At 42.9% G+C, this 12846-nt stretch overlaps 1 protein-coding gene across 3 annotated transcripts in view; it reads right to left on the reverse strand.

Moving 5' to 3' along the window:
- Window positions 1-12846, reverse strand: part of LOC136858275 (sialin) — a 116446-nt gene that overhangs the window by 80785 nt on the left and 22815 nt on the right. The window contains exon 1 of one of the 3 annotated variants that reach the window (XM_068228870.1): window positions 5173-5575. The exons of 1 other annotated variant lie outside the window; for it this stretch is intronic. The gene's annotated coding sequence lies outside the window, so the exon portion shown is untranslated. Of the gene's footprint in view, window positions 1-4516; window positions 4618-5172; window positions 5576-12846 lie in introns of those variants that run through there. One more of the 3 variants, XM_068228866.1, reaches the window with a different exon arrangement.

Raw genomic sequence — 12846 nt, forward strand, 5'->3', positions numbered from 1 at the left:
ATAGCAAAAATACTCAGTATACAGCCGCTAAAATCAGTGGCGTATACTGAGGGCTACCAAGCCCAAATCTCAAATGATAACGATGGAAATATAAAGCACATTATAATGTAAGTATCTGACACATTATTCCATTTACTAAACTTCAAAGCAAAGATAAAAAAACGTCGCATGTATTTCCGAGGGTAAGGCATCGGAGAATCTTGCAGCCCAGGCTCTGCCTCCCTCTCCCCTCGACCCACCTCGCGCGGCTTGCTTATGTGTCTCCGATTGGTGAGGGGACCGGGGGATAGGTGGGTTAGGCTTCGTTCCATCAGATCGCCGCCACTGCTAACTAATAAACATGCTTTCCTCGTCGTATATACTTCTTCACTTCATACTCATAGATGAAGGAGTGCTGATATTTCACTCCCGTTTATTTCTACATCCTTGTAGGAAGACATTGCAGGGCTGCTGTTATAGGAGTAATATAGTTTTCTTTCTATAGATAGATCTGCTAAAATAAAAGGCAATCTTTAAGGTTTTGTTGGTTGTGTTGTTTGTTGGTTGGAATCGAACCCGTGATCATGAGTCAGATACCACCACTGATCTCCCGAGGAAGCTAATAAACCAGTTAACGATGGGTACAACCGCTGGTAATGCTGTAAAATTCAAAATTTGTATTTAATAATAAGAAGAATGGTGCATGGCACCTGCATAGGTTTGGTGGCGATCTAATGAGAATGAAATGAATGGCGAGGACGTCATAAATACCTAGTCCCCAAGCCAGGGGAATTAACAGTACGAGGGGGTTGATTCTGAGAATTAAAACGGGGGCATCGGACCAAAGGTAAACATTCTATCCATTCAGCCACAAAGCCGGACTTTTGCTAAAGACTTTAATGTGCTAAATCTTAGGCTACCATATCCACTGATCAGGTGTTCAGTATTAACAGTTGCAGAGTCCGCAGTAGCTTGTGAAGCAGCCTTGACAACAAGCAGGTACTCCGGTGGCTATCGGCTGCAGCTCAAAACGCTTAAAAGGCTTGATGTTCACTAAATCAACAATCTAGTGGTAGCCCAGGTCTTGATCCCAGCATACGCCACTGGTTAACATGATACAATTAAGTCAGTGTTCAATGTGTTAAATATCCACATAACCATGTGAAGAGATCTTTCTTTTTTAAAGTTTGATAAACGAGATTTGTGAATTATGTGCAAAATAAAGAGAAACAATATTGATATAATAATTCATTCTTCTTCTTTTTCTACCGCTTTTCCCACACTTGTGGGGTCATGGGTGCGAACTGTGTCGCGCAGTGGATTTGGCACTGTTTACGAACGGATGCCCTTCCTGACGCCAACCCTATGTGGAGGGATGATTGATAATAATTCATTATTCCTTATTTCATCTTGATTAGAACGATAATATAGCCCTAATCAAGGTTACGTAATAAATTACCCTTTCATGGCTGTAGCTTTCACCCAAGGCCGTACCCAGGAATATCTTTTGTGGAGAGGTTATGATTTTACGACCAGGGGGATGGGAGGACTCCAGAAGCAAAAGCTATACGAGCAATAAAATACCCTGTAGATGGGGGTGGTAGAATACACACTCAGTATTCTCCACCTATAGCAAGAGGTGACTAAAAGAGGAACTTACGGCTCTCAATTTGGGAGCGCGGCTGGGTGGGTGGGTTGGCAACCACGGTTCCTGTAGCTGAGTCTAACATTGCTTCCACTTACTTGTGTCAGGCTCCTCAACCTCATCCTTCCTATCCGGCCGCCCTTGTTCAACATTTATTCTCTTAAGAAGTCTCTCATTTTCACTCCCTTCGCTGACCTTCCCTTCATTCTTCGAAGGGTGGGCATCTTCCACTTTCCTTCTGATTAATGTTAATAGAAGCTGGTTGCCCTGTAAGAAATGGCGTATGGCTTTTAGTGCCGGGAGTGTCCAAGGACATGTTTGGCTCGCCAGGCGCAGGTCTTTTATTTGACACCCGCAGGCGACCTGCGCGTCGTGATGAGGATGAAATGATGATGAAGACGATACATACACCCAGCCCCGGTTCCAAAGAAATTAACCAATGATGGTTAAAATTCGCGGCCCTGCCGGGAATCGAACCCGGGACTCCTGTGACAAAAGACCAGCACGCTAATCATTTAGCCATGAAGCTGGACGGTTGGCCTGTAATAATAATAATAATAATAATAATAATAATAATAATAATAATAATAATAATAATAATAATAATAATAATAATAATAATGGCGTATGGTATCCGGAGCGGAGGAAGTCTTTCGAGATGGTGCCCTATAGTCGACCCCAACCCCGAACCAGAAGAATTAACCAAGGAAGGTTAAAATGCCCGACCCAGCCGGGAATCGAGCCCGGGACTTCTTGAATCAAAGGCCAGCATGATAATAATTTAACCATGAAGCCTGTCTTCATCCCAAGGGGCCGGTGACCTAGCTGTTAGGTCCCTTTAAACAACAATCATCATCATCATCATCATCATCATCATCATCCCAAGGTGGTAGAACTCTTGACACAGACCCACCGGAGGTGAGCTACATGTATCATTTAAACCTCATACCAGCCCTCCTGTCATGCTTAAATCTCTGACAGTACCGTGAATCGAACCCAAGTCTCTGATGACGGCAGCTAGTAACACTACGAAGGCAAAGATTTAATCGAATAAATATAGTTGAAATATTTTTAAGAGCAACTCAACGGGTAAAGTGAAAAGGTAAAAGTCACAGCTGTCTATACCAAGGATATCTGTCATTTGTTTAAAAATTATTAGAAAAGACGTTTACAAGTTTGATACATTTAAGAAAATATTGCGGCGCGATAACATGAAAATATTTCTGTAGGCCTACGTTTATTTAAAATGATGCCACCTGTGTGTCATATTTAATAGTTCGCTCTGGTTTATGTATTATAAGTAAATTTCATAATTTGCAACTTGCACTCATAGAAATGTGTTTAAACACTGCTCAAAAATAATTTGTCTACAATCTTCATAATATTTTGAATTTGCAGAGTTACCTACAGTATTAAAGTATTAACTATTTATTTATTTATTTATTTATTTATTTATTTATTTATTTATTTATTTATTTATTTATTTATTTATTTAATAAATGTGCCACCAACAGAGACACGCTCCAATTATAGGTGGCTTTTACAAATTATTTGAACAAATAACATAGAAATACCAAAAAGAAGAAAATGTGAAAACGCTATGTAAATGAGATGATAATACTCTGTATGAAATGGATGAAACAATATATCATATACAGAAGCCTGTTAAGAAATCAAACAAAAATTTGTAACAAAATCATGTAAATATTATACATATAAACAAATCACTTCGACGAGAAAAATTATTTTAATATATTTACATATGTGTCATATTCATAAGCAAAGTCAAGATCTATATGATACTTATTAATTAAGTTATTGTATGTTTCACACATATTGATAAACCGAGAGTTCTTAAAAAATACAGTTTTGGAGACTGGAGTAATAAACAATTGCCGAAATCTTAAATTTCCTTTTCTAACATTAAAGCATAACTCGTGAAGCGAACTATTATCGTCAATTAATGCATTAACCATCTTATAGAGATAAATTTGTTGAGCTATTACACGCCTACTGGATAGCGATACATATTTAAATTCATTCAACAAAAATCCATATGAAACATAATTTCTAAAGGGGAATATCTTATATTTTTTATAATAAATATATCTTAAAAAGCGTTTCTGCACCCTTTCAATTTGATTTTGATAAGATTTATAACAAGGAGACCAAATTATACATGAATACTCAAGTTTTGATCGGACAATACTATTGAATAATAAGGTGAGTGCATACGTGTTAGAAAAATCTCTTGAATTTCTAATTATAAAACCCAATTTCTTATAGGAATCATTAACCATTGTATTAATATGCTCATTGAAAGATAAATTTCTTGTAACAATTACCCCTAAGTCATTAACAGAGTGAACAACTTTGAGTTCTTCATTATTAATTTTATATTTATAATTCAATGTATTTTTCTTATTTGAAATCTGAAGGAAACAGCATTTATTTATATTAAGTTGCAAACAGTTTTCAATACTCCATGCGTATAAGTAATCCAAATCATACTGTAATTTGGGCAATGCTGGTGAAATAGGGGGTCAGTTCACATATTTTGACTCATATGCATTATTATTTTCACTTCATTCTTCAAGTCTCTGTCATGAATTATTTTTTTCAAAAAATGTGTAGGGGAGGATTTTTTTTCCATCGGTATCAAATGATGTATTTTGGCACATTGTTGTAAGCAATATTTTTTTATATCAGTTTTAAAATTTTAGTAGGTGAATATTTTCACTAATATGCACTTTTTAAATGGGAAAGGTTGTACTTTATGTTCGTATAGATAAAACTTTGGTAAGAAATGGTTAATATTTCATCAATCGAGCACATATGTAATAACAAATATTATTGTGCAGCAAATTTAACTATTTCATTACGCCTACTTACATGTGTATATTGTTGCATAAAATCAGATTAATATTCAATTCATCTTCGCACTCCAAATAAACTTTATTATAGCAATTTATATAGTCTGTAATATGTTCCCATAAAACTTGCAGGTGTGTTGTAATGTTAGAATTAGTAACTCACGAGATCACCATCGAACTATTCTTTTCTTCTTTTCTATTCTTTTCTTTTTCTGCCACTTTTCCCACACCTGTGGGGTCGCGGGTGCGAACTGCGTCACACATATGTGGATTTGGCCCTATTTTACGACAGGATGCCCTTCCTGACGCCAACCCTATATGGAGGGATGTAATCACTATTGCGGGTTTCTGTGGTGGTTGAACTAGAAGAATTAATCAAAAGCGATTAAAATCCCCGACTCGGCCGGGAATCGAACCTCGGACCCTCTGAACCGAAGTTCTCAACGCTGACCATTTATCCAATGAGTCGGACCTCGATCGAACTATTAACAATTAAAAAGTTAATTGGCAGTCAGAATGATACGAAGGTGAAACTTGTGATGTCCGGATACGATTTTAGACTAACAAACTTCCTTCCATGTCTCCACTTATTTACAACAAAGATGACCCTTTAGGAGGGGAAGAATTTAAAATAAATTAAATTAAAATGTGTATGCCAGGAAAAATGTGCCCTACATCTGTTGGATTTTCTTCAGGCCAAAGATTTCCTTTGCGAGCAATTTTTCCTGCTTATGAGTCAGGGACTGGCCTTTTGTTAATCGGCTGCCCCACATCTGTTGGGTTTTCTTCAGGCTGGAGGTTTCCTTTGCGAGCAATTTATTCTCCTGCTTATGAGTCAGGAGCTGGTCTTTTGTTAATCGGCTGCACCGTATCTATTGGGTTTTCTTTAGGCTAGAGGTTTCCTTTGCGAGCAATTTACTCTCCTGCTTATGAGTCAGGAGCTGGCCTTTTGTTAATCGGCTGCACCATATCTATTGGGTTTTCTTCAGGCTAGAGGTTTCCTTTGCGAGCAATTTATTCTCCTGCTTATGAGTCAGGAGCTGGCCTTTTGTTAAACGGCTGCACCATATCTATTGGGTTTTCTTCAGGCTAGAAGTTTCCTTTGCAAGCAATTTATTCTCCTGCTTATGAGTCACGGACTGGCCTTTTGTTAATCGGCTGCCCCACATCTGTTGGGTTTCCTTCAGGCTAGAGGTTTCCATTGCGAACAACTTATTCTCCTGCTTATGAGTCAGGGATTGGCCTTTTGTTAATCGGCTGAAACAAATAAGGGTTTTACAAAATACAGGTATTCTAAGGAAAATTTAAAATGATGAAATTGTGTTAGTGAGCACCACAAACTGTTTAAAAATAATTATTGTTTATTTATCAGCATGAACGGGTGACAACTATACTGGATGAAATTAAGCAACCGGGCAAGTTGGCCGTGCGGTTAGAGGCGCGCGGCTGTGAGCTTGCGTCTGGGGGATAGTGGGTTCGAATCCCACTGTCGGCAGCCCTGAAGATGGTTTTCCGTGGTTTCCCATATTCACACCACGCAAATACTGGGGCTGTACCTTAATTAAGGCCACGGCCGCTTCCTTCCAACTCCCAGGCCTTTCCTATCCCATCGTCGCCATAAGACCTATCTGTGTCGGTGCGACGTAAAGCCACTAGCAAAAGAAATTTAGCAGGGCTAAAGACTGGAAATTTTGTGGACAAAATTCGAATTTGTTATTTGAATTCTGAAAATCTGAAAAAATCTGAAAATTCGGCTCCACGGATGAATTATCACCTATTGGCTTTAGGGCCCCGGATTCATTTCAAGGATGGGCCGAAGACATTACTCACGTTTGGTTATTTTTTCTAGCTTGAAAACTGGGTGTTTCTGATCATCTTAATACAGCTTCCCGTACACACAACATATCACACTGCTATCAACCATAGAAACACGCATTAGTGAATAAATACCCCCATATAGGGCTGGCTTCAGGGAGCATCTAGCATCCATAAAACAGGGCTTAATCTACATTAGTGCCGATCTCAGAAAAGGCCAAGGAAGTAGAAGAATCTCTTAACTGCCTACATCTGATATATGATCACATAAACTGATAACAAATGTGTCAAAAAGTGAACACGATCTTTCCTGCTCCTGCGCTCTCTTGGGAGATTTTGAAACTACTTCAACGTTATATCCAGGGACTGTACCTACACCGTACATGGAGACTAGGTTTATTGCCCTTCATTTGTCTTCCGTCAGGTAGACCGAGTGACAATTGGGAAGTTTCACTCCAGGATACCTACCGGGCGAGTTGGCCGTGCGGTTAGAGGCGCGCGGCTGTGAGCTTGCATCCGGGAGATAGTGGGTTCGAATCTCACAGTCGGCAGCCCTGAAGATGGTTTTCCGTGGTTTCTAATTTTCACACCAGGCAAATGCTGGGGCTGTACCTTAATTAAGGCCACGGCTGCTTCCTTCCAACTCCTAGGCCTTCCCTATCCCATCGTCGCCATAAGACCTATCTGTGTCGGTACGACGTAAACCCACTAGCTAGCACTCCAGGATACCAGCTTCAGACGACTCGGCATTACACCGGCTTACGACATGGACCACGAAGACACACATTTATCTTAGGAAAAAGTCGCATCTTTCTGCGGTTTTCGGTGGTGACTTCCTGATTCAAGGACTCGCACTGGGGACCGGACGGTCCCTGCCCTAACAGCTGTGGACATTGCGGGGTTCGACCCTGTTGTGAGAGAATTAGTGAGTGTATGGACAAATAATTAGTGCTACCTCACAAGCACCAGTGCACGTAACCATGCCCGACGTACCTACTACAGTTTCATCAACCACCACAACTACCACCACCACCACCTCCATCAGCACACCGCCCAACATTGTTCAAACAACCCCACCGCCTTCCATGGCCCTGTGATGTCAGCCTCCTTGGCCAATCCAAGCACCAGCCGTCATATCCCCGTGCTTCCAGATTCCGACCGGGACTCTCGAGTGCAATACAAAATACACTCTTCTTCATGTCCACTGGAAACCGAACCATTATCCCGCCGTCCGCCTGTCGCACCGACTTCACCTTTACCGTCGTTAATCATAGCTTCGTCGGAACTCCAAGGAAACAATACTATGGACACCGAGCAGCCTTCACTAGCCACGTCCTTCCATAATGATTTCACTCTTCTTCCTGTATTTCGTCGCCCCACCACCTCTGTTCGAGATATCCAGCAGCGCCCACCGGGCACCCACTCTTTCCTTCTTCTAAACCCATCCCCCAAGTTCAGATCCCCCAGGAGAATCTTCCTGGTCCTTACAAGATTCAACATACAGCGCTAAGACGTAGCGGACATCAGACCAACTACCAACGGCATGATTATTAAGCTTAATGGGGAAGCAGCTGCTTTCAAATTAATGAACTCCACTTTGGCTCCACTACCCCCTTCAAACCACTCACTATCCCTTCTCATAAAATCCCTCCTCCACCCCCTCGATACAGCCTTTTTAACTGTGTGGTGCGGGGAGTAAACCCGAACATAACTAGCTGGACTCAATTCAGATGCCCCCCTGCCCGAAAAGCTCTCCGAATCAAAAATTAGTCCGTGCCGACTTAAATGGAGAGGGTTCTGCTCCCGACGGCCATGGATGTGGATCGCCTGCTTTCAACGGGGGTCTCCATATTCCGTCAGCACTACCGCGTAGAGTCCTCCCGTGCTCCACCCCCATAGCCCTTAAGGTGCGAGCGGTGTCTGACGTATAATGATCATAGCACTGCACAATATAAAGCCGGACGGCCGGTCTGCGGTCACTGCAACCAACTCCATCCCACCCCAAAATGCCCCAACACCCAGGTTCCTCCCGGACAGAACCACCCAATGTACTCCCGCCTTTGCAAAGCCCGACCCGCTCCTCCCAAAAATCACCCCAACTTAGTAGCCCCCACTGGACCCTCCTACCACTCCCAGTAATTCTCTTTCCCCCCGCTTACTCTTGAAGATGTCGTCCGTTTTATAACCATTTCCCTTCACAACATCTACCCCCACCATCGCCACCTAGTCCTCTTACACTTGCAAGCTGCAGCAAACCATGCCCTTAAATCTGCATTGTCAAACCTCCTGACTAAATATTTTTTTATTCACATGGTTAGAAACACTGGTATAATCAAGGCAGGTAGTTTACAAAGGATTCCGGCCACCTCTCCCATCTCCATTCTATTGTTGAACGTTCAGTCCTTTCACCGTAAACGCTTACACCTTCAGACCTTTACCTCCCAGCACCCAGTACATTCCATTCTACTAAACGAAGCAATGCTCCGCCCAGACCAATCTGCCCACCTCCCAGGTTTCACCCTCCACCAATCAGACCACTTTCATGATATCGGTCGAGGAGGCGCTACCCTCGTCATCCGTCCTGCACTTTCTATTCGCCTCCATCACCCTCCGCACCCCTTTTACTTTCCAGAGTACATCATTGCTACCATCCACTTTTCATCCAGGATCCTTCACGCCGCCAACATATACAACCGTAACATACAATCTCTCTCTCTTGAATTCCTTGCACATCTCAGCACGTTCCCACACGTCATTCTACTCGCAGATCTTGACCTTCATAGCCGCACCCAACGCGAAACCAATAACCTCTCCAACTTTCTCCAACATAACGACTCCTACTTAATCCCCTTTCCCGGACCATCCCGTTCCAGCTCCCAAACCATCCCCGATGCAATTATCGCCCACAGCTATCTCCTCCATCTCCTCGCCATTTTCTATTTACAAAACATTGGGAGCGACCACCTCCCCATCCTACTCCAAATCCCTACCATCTCCCCACGTCCCATCCCACCTCCCCCTATTAAAAGACCGAATTACTCCCTAACCAACTGGCCCGCCTACCGAGATTCAATCAATTCTGTTCTTTTACAAGCGCCCAAACTTCCAACAAACGGGGTATCGACACCTACGCCGAATTTATCCAAAATACCCTCTAAGTTCCGCCATATCCAAAAACTTTCCCAATCCTACGTAACTGAATACCAACAGACTAAAGACACCTACTTCCTACGCCCTCACAGACAGACACTACGGACCATTCAGAACTATCTGCATACGTACAAAAGACGGTCTTGGAGAGCCACCTGTTCATCCTTGAATTCCTTTCATGCCAACCCATCCCAGTACTGGAGACGACTACCCTCGCTCCTTGGACAGACAAGCTACCCTAAGTACCCCATCCTTCAGCAAGGCATATGCCCCAGTAATACCCCGGAAAAATTGACGTTCTTCGCAGACCACTACGAACAACGTTTCACACGTCCATTAGACAGACACTTCGACCACACAATCCGCACATCACCCACGCTCTCCCCTTCTTCTACTCACGCCCTTACCAATCACATCCTTGATACCCCTATAACAGACAGTGACATACTGGATGCCCTCCGCCGGACAAGGAACACCGCACCAGGATCCGATAAATTCCAGTACCGCCATCTCAAGGAAGCCCCACTCACCTTTATATCCTTATTAGCTCAATTATTCATTTTCTTGCTCACTTCCGGCTACTAACCTTCGCTTTGAAAACAGGCCATCATGCTGCTCTTCCCTAAACCCGGTAAGGACCCCACTAACCTCGATTTCTATCGACCCATCTGCCTTATCATAGTTATAGCCAAGATCCTTGATAAAATTCTAGCCCGTCGTCTCTATAACTATATCCACTCCATGCACCTTCTCCCAGTCTACCAATGCGGTTTCCGACCTGACTTCTCCACCCAACACCAACTCTTCCGTCTCATCCAGATGACCTCCAATAACTTTAATCAAGCCCGTCCCACACTCCTGATCACATTTTTCATTTAGCTTTTGCGCTCCATATGGCACGACGCTCTCATCTTTAAGTTGCACTATTTATCTCTTCCCCAGTCCTACATCCGTCTCCTTTCATCATACCTCACTGACCATTATGCAACCATTCACATCCAAGGCCACCATTCCCGATCCTTCCACATGAGTATCGGCATACCCCTAGGATCCTCACTGCCCCCACTGCCATTCCTTCTGTTCGTCGCAGACATTCCACAGCCCCCACCCCATACATCTATTACAGCTCGCAAACGACACAGCTATTCTCGCTCCATTTCCATCCATCCAAAGCATCAACCAGATTCTCCAACCCTTCCTTAATTCCTTTGTAAAATGATGTGATCGCTGGCAGCTCAGGCTCAATCCCACTAAAACTCAGTTCACCCTTATCCGTTCCCGTAAACGCCGCTTCTCCATTACCCAAAATCCAGACGCACTAAAGCTCACCATCCGCAAAACCGCTATCCATCCCAACTATCCCTCAAATATCTCAGAATTATCATAGGCAAACATCTGTACCTCCGCTCACACTTCCTTCATATCAAGACCTGAGCCCATCAGAGATCCCAGCTGCTCCGTCGGCTTGCCGGAACCAACTAACGCCTTAACTCCCAACTTCTAATACCCACGTACACATCCTTCATTCGCTTTTTTGTCACATATGGGCATTCAACTTGGCTCCCTGTAACTAGCACCAATCACCATCTCCTCCGCCTACTCCTATCCATGGGGAGATTAATCTGCATCGCCCTCCACCTTTCCCCACTCTACCACACCCGTGACCTCTACAACATCTTCCCAATCACCAGACTCGATGCCCAAGCCTCAGATATATTCCAAAGCTTCATCCAGCTATCCCTTGACCAAGGAAATCCCCTCATTACTCAACTCACCCAGGTTCCCCTCAAACGCCCTTTCCGAATCTTCACCCCAATCCACCACTTCCAAACTCTTACAGCACTCGCAGATCGGCCGGCTCCGTAAGAACCATCGTCAGAATCGGACACCCGGTTAAGCATAATATTAAGCCCTAGGGCTATCAGAACCGCTCCACTCTCATCTGGTACTATCGTATTCATAATATGTATTAATTTATTTATAGGCATGCTTTCTTCTTCTTAATCTGCTTACCCTCCAGGGTTGGCTTTTCCCTCGAACTCGGTGAGGGATCCCACCTCTACCGCCTCAAGGGCAGTGTCCTGGAGCTTCAGACTCTAGGTTGGGGGATACAACTGGGGAGGATGACCATTACCTCGCCCAAATGGCCTCACCTGCTATGCTGAACAGTAGCCTTGGTGGGGGATGGGGTGATTGGAAGGGAGAGACAAGGAAGAGGGAAGGAAGCGGCCATGGCCTTAAGTTAGGTACCATCCGGCATTTGCCTGGAGGAGAAGTGGGAAACCACGGAAAACCACTTCCAGGATGGCTGAGGTGGGAATCGAACCCACCTCTACTCAGTTGACCTCCCGAGGCTGAGTGGACCCCGTCCCAGTCCTCGTACCACTTTTCAAATTTCGTGGCAGAGCAGGGAATCGAACCCGGGCCTCCGGGGGGGGGGCAGCTAATCATACTAACCACTACACCACAGAGGCGGTAGGTATGTCTACAAACCAATACTGTATTGTATCAACTGAAGTATTTTAATATCTACCCTTCTCTTTGCTTATCTGTTACCAGAACTAAAACCCAATGTTCATATCATGACTAACAACATTTGGAAACCCAGGATTAATATATATTCGTTGAACCAATGTATGTATATGTATTAAATATATAAATTCATAGTTTTATACATCCTATGGAAACTTAGAAAAAAAGGCCACATTCCCCCTTCTACATTTTACACCCACTTACCCACCTTCCTCTTTCAACACAACCCCGAACACTCCCGCAACTCTCGGCCAGAGCGAGGCGCAACCCTCTTAGTGGCCCGCCTCACCCATTTAGGGTGGAGAATGAAAAAGTGAAGACTATCGTAAGTTCTAGGCATAAAACCATTCAAATGGATATGTCAATACTTACAATATTTAGACAATTTACTGTACCGTATGTTTTCCGTTTTCTGTATTTATATGACGCCAAAAAAAGGCCCAAGCAAAACTTTTTAGACAAAAATGACTTGGTCTGGAGTGTAAATAATTGAATAATAGTGCAAAATTTATTTGAACAATAAAAACAAGCAAATCTCACCAAGATTAAAAATTGTATTTATTTTTCAGTAAATGTGTTAACTATATTGATAGAGAAGCCTTTAGAAGGTGCAGTTGTATAGGTCAAATTCTATTTTTATTTTACAAACTCTTGATTTCATAATACAGATAGACCTCGTTATACGCGATAGTTATATTCCCCGGAATTGCCGTAAATCGAGAATAATTTTTATATGTAAAATATAGGGTTAGGTTTCCGTTTACTCACATATTAAGTTTAAAATAGCAGAGATTATTAGTATTTTTACAAAAAATAACCATTATCATGTTTCTGAAACGCATACACTTACAA

This window comes from Anabrus simplex, chromosome 1 (genome assembly GCF_040414725.1).
Source record: "Anabrus simplex isolate iqAnaSimp1 chromosome 1, ASM4041472v1, whole genome shotgun sequence".
In the NCBI taxonomy this organism is placed as follows: Eukaryota; Metazoa; Arthropoda; class Insecta; order Orthoptera; family Tettigoniidae; genus Anabrus; species Anabrus simplex.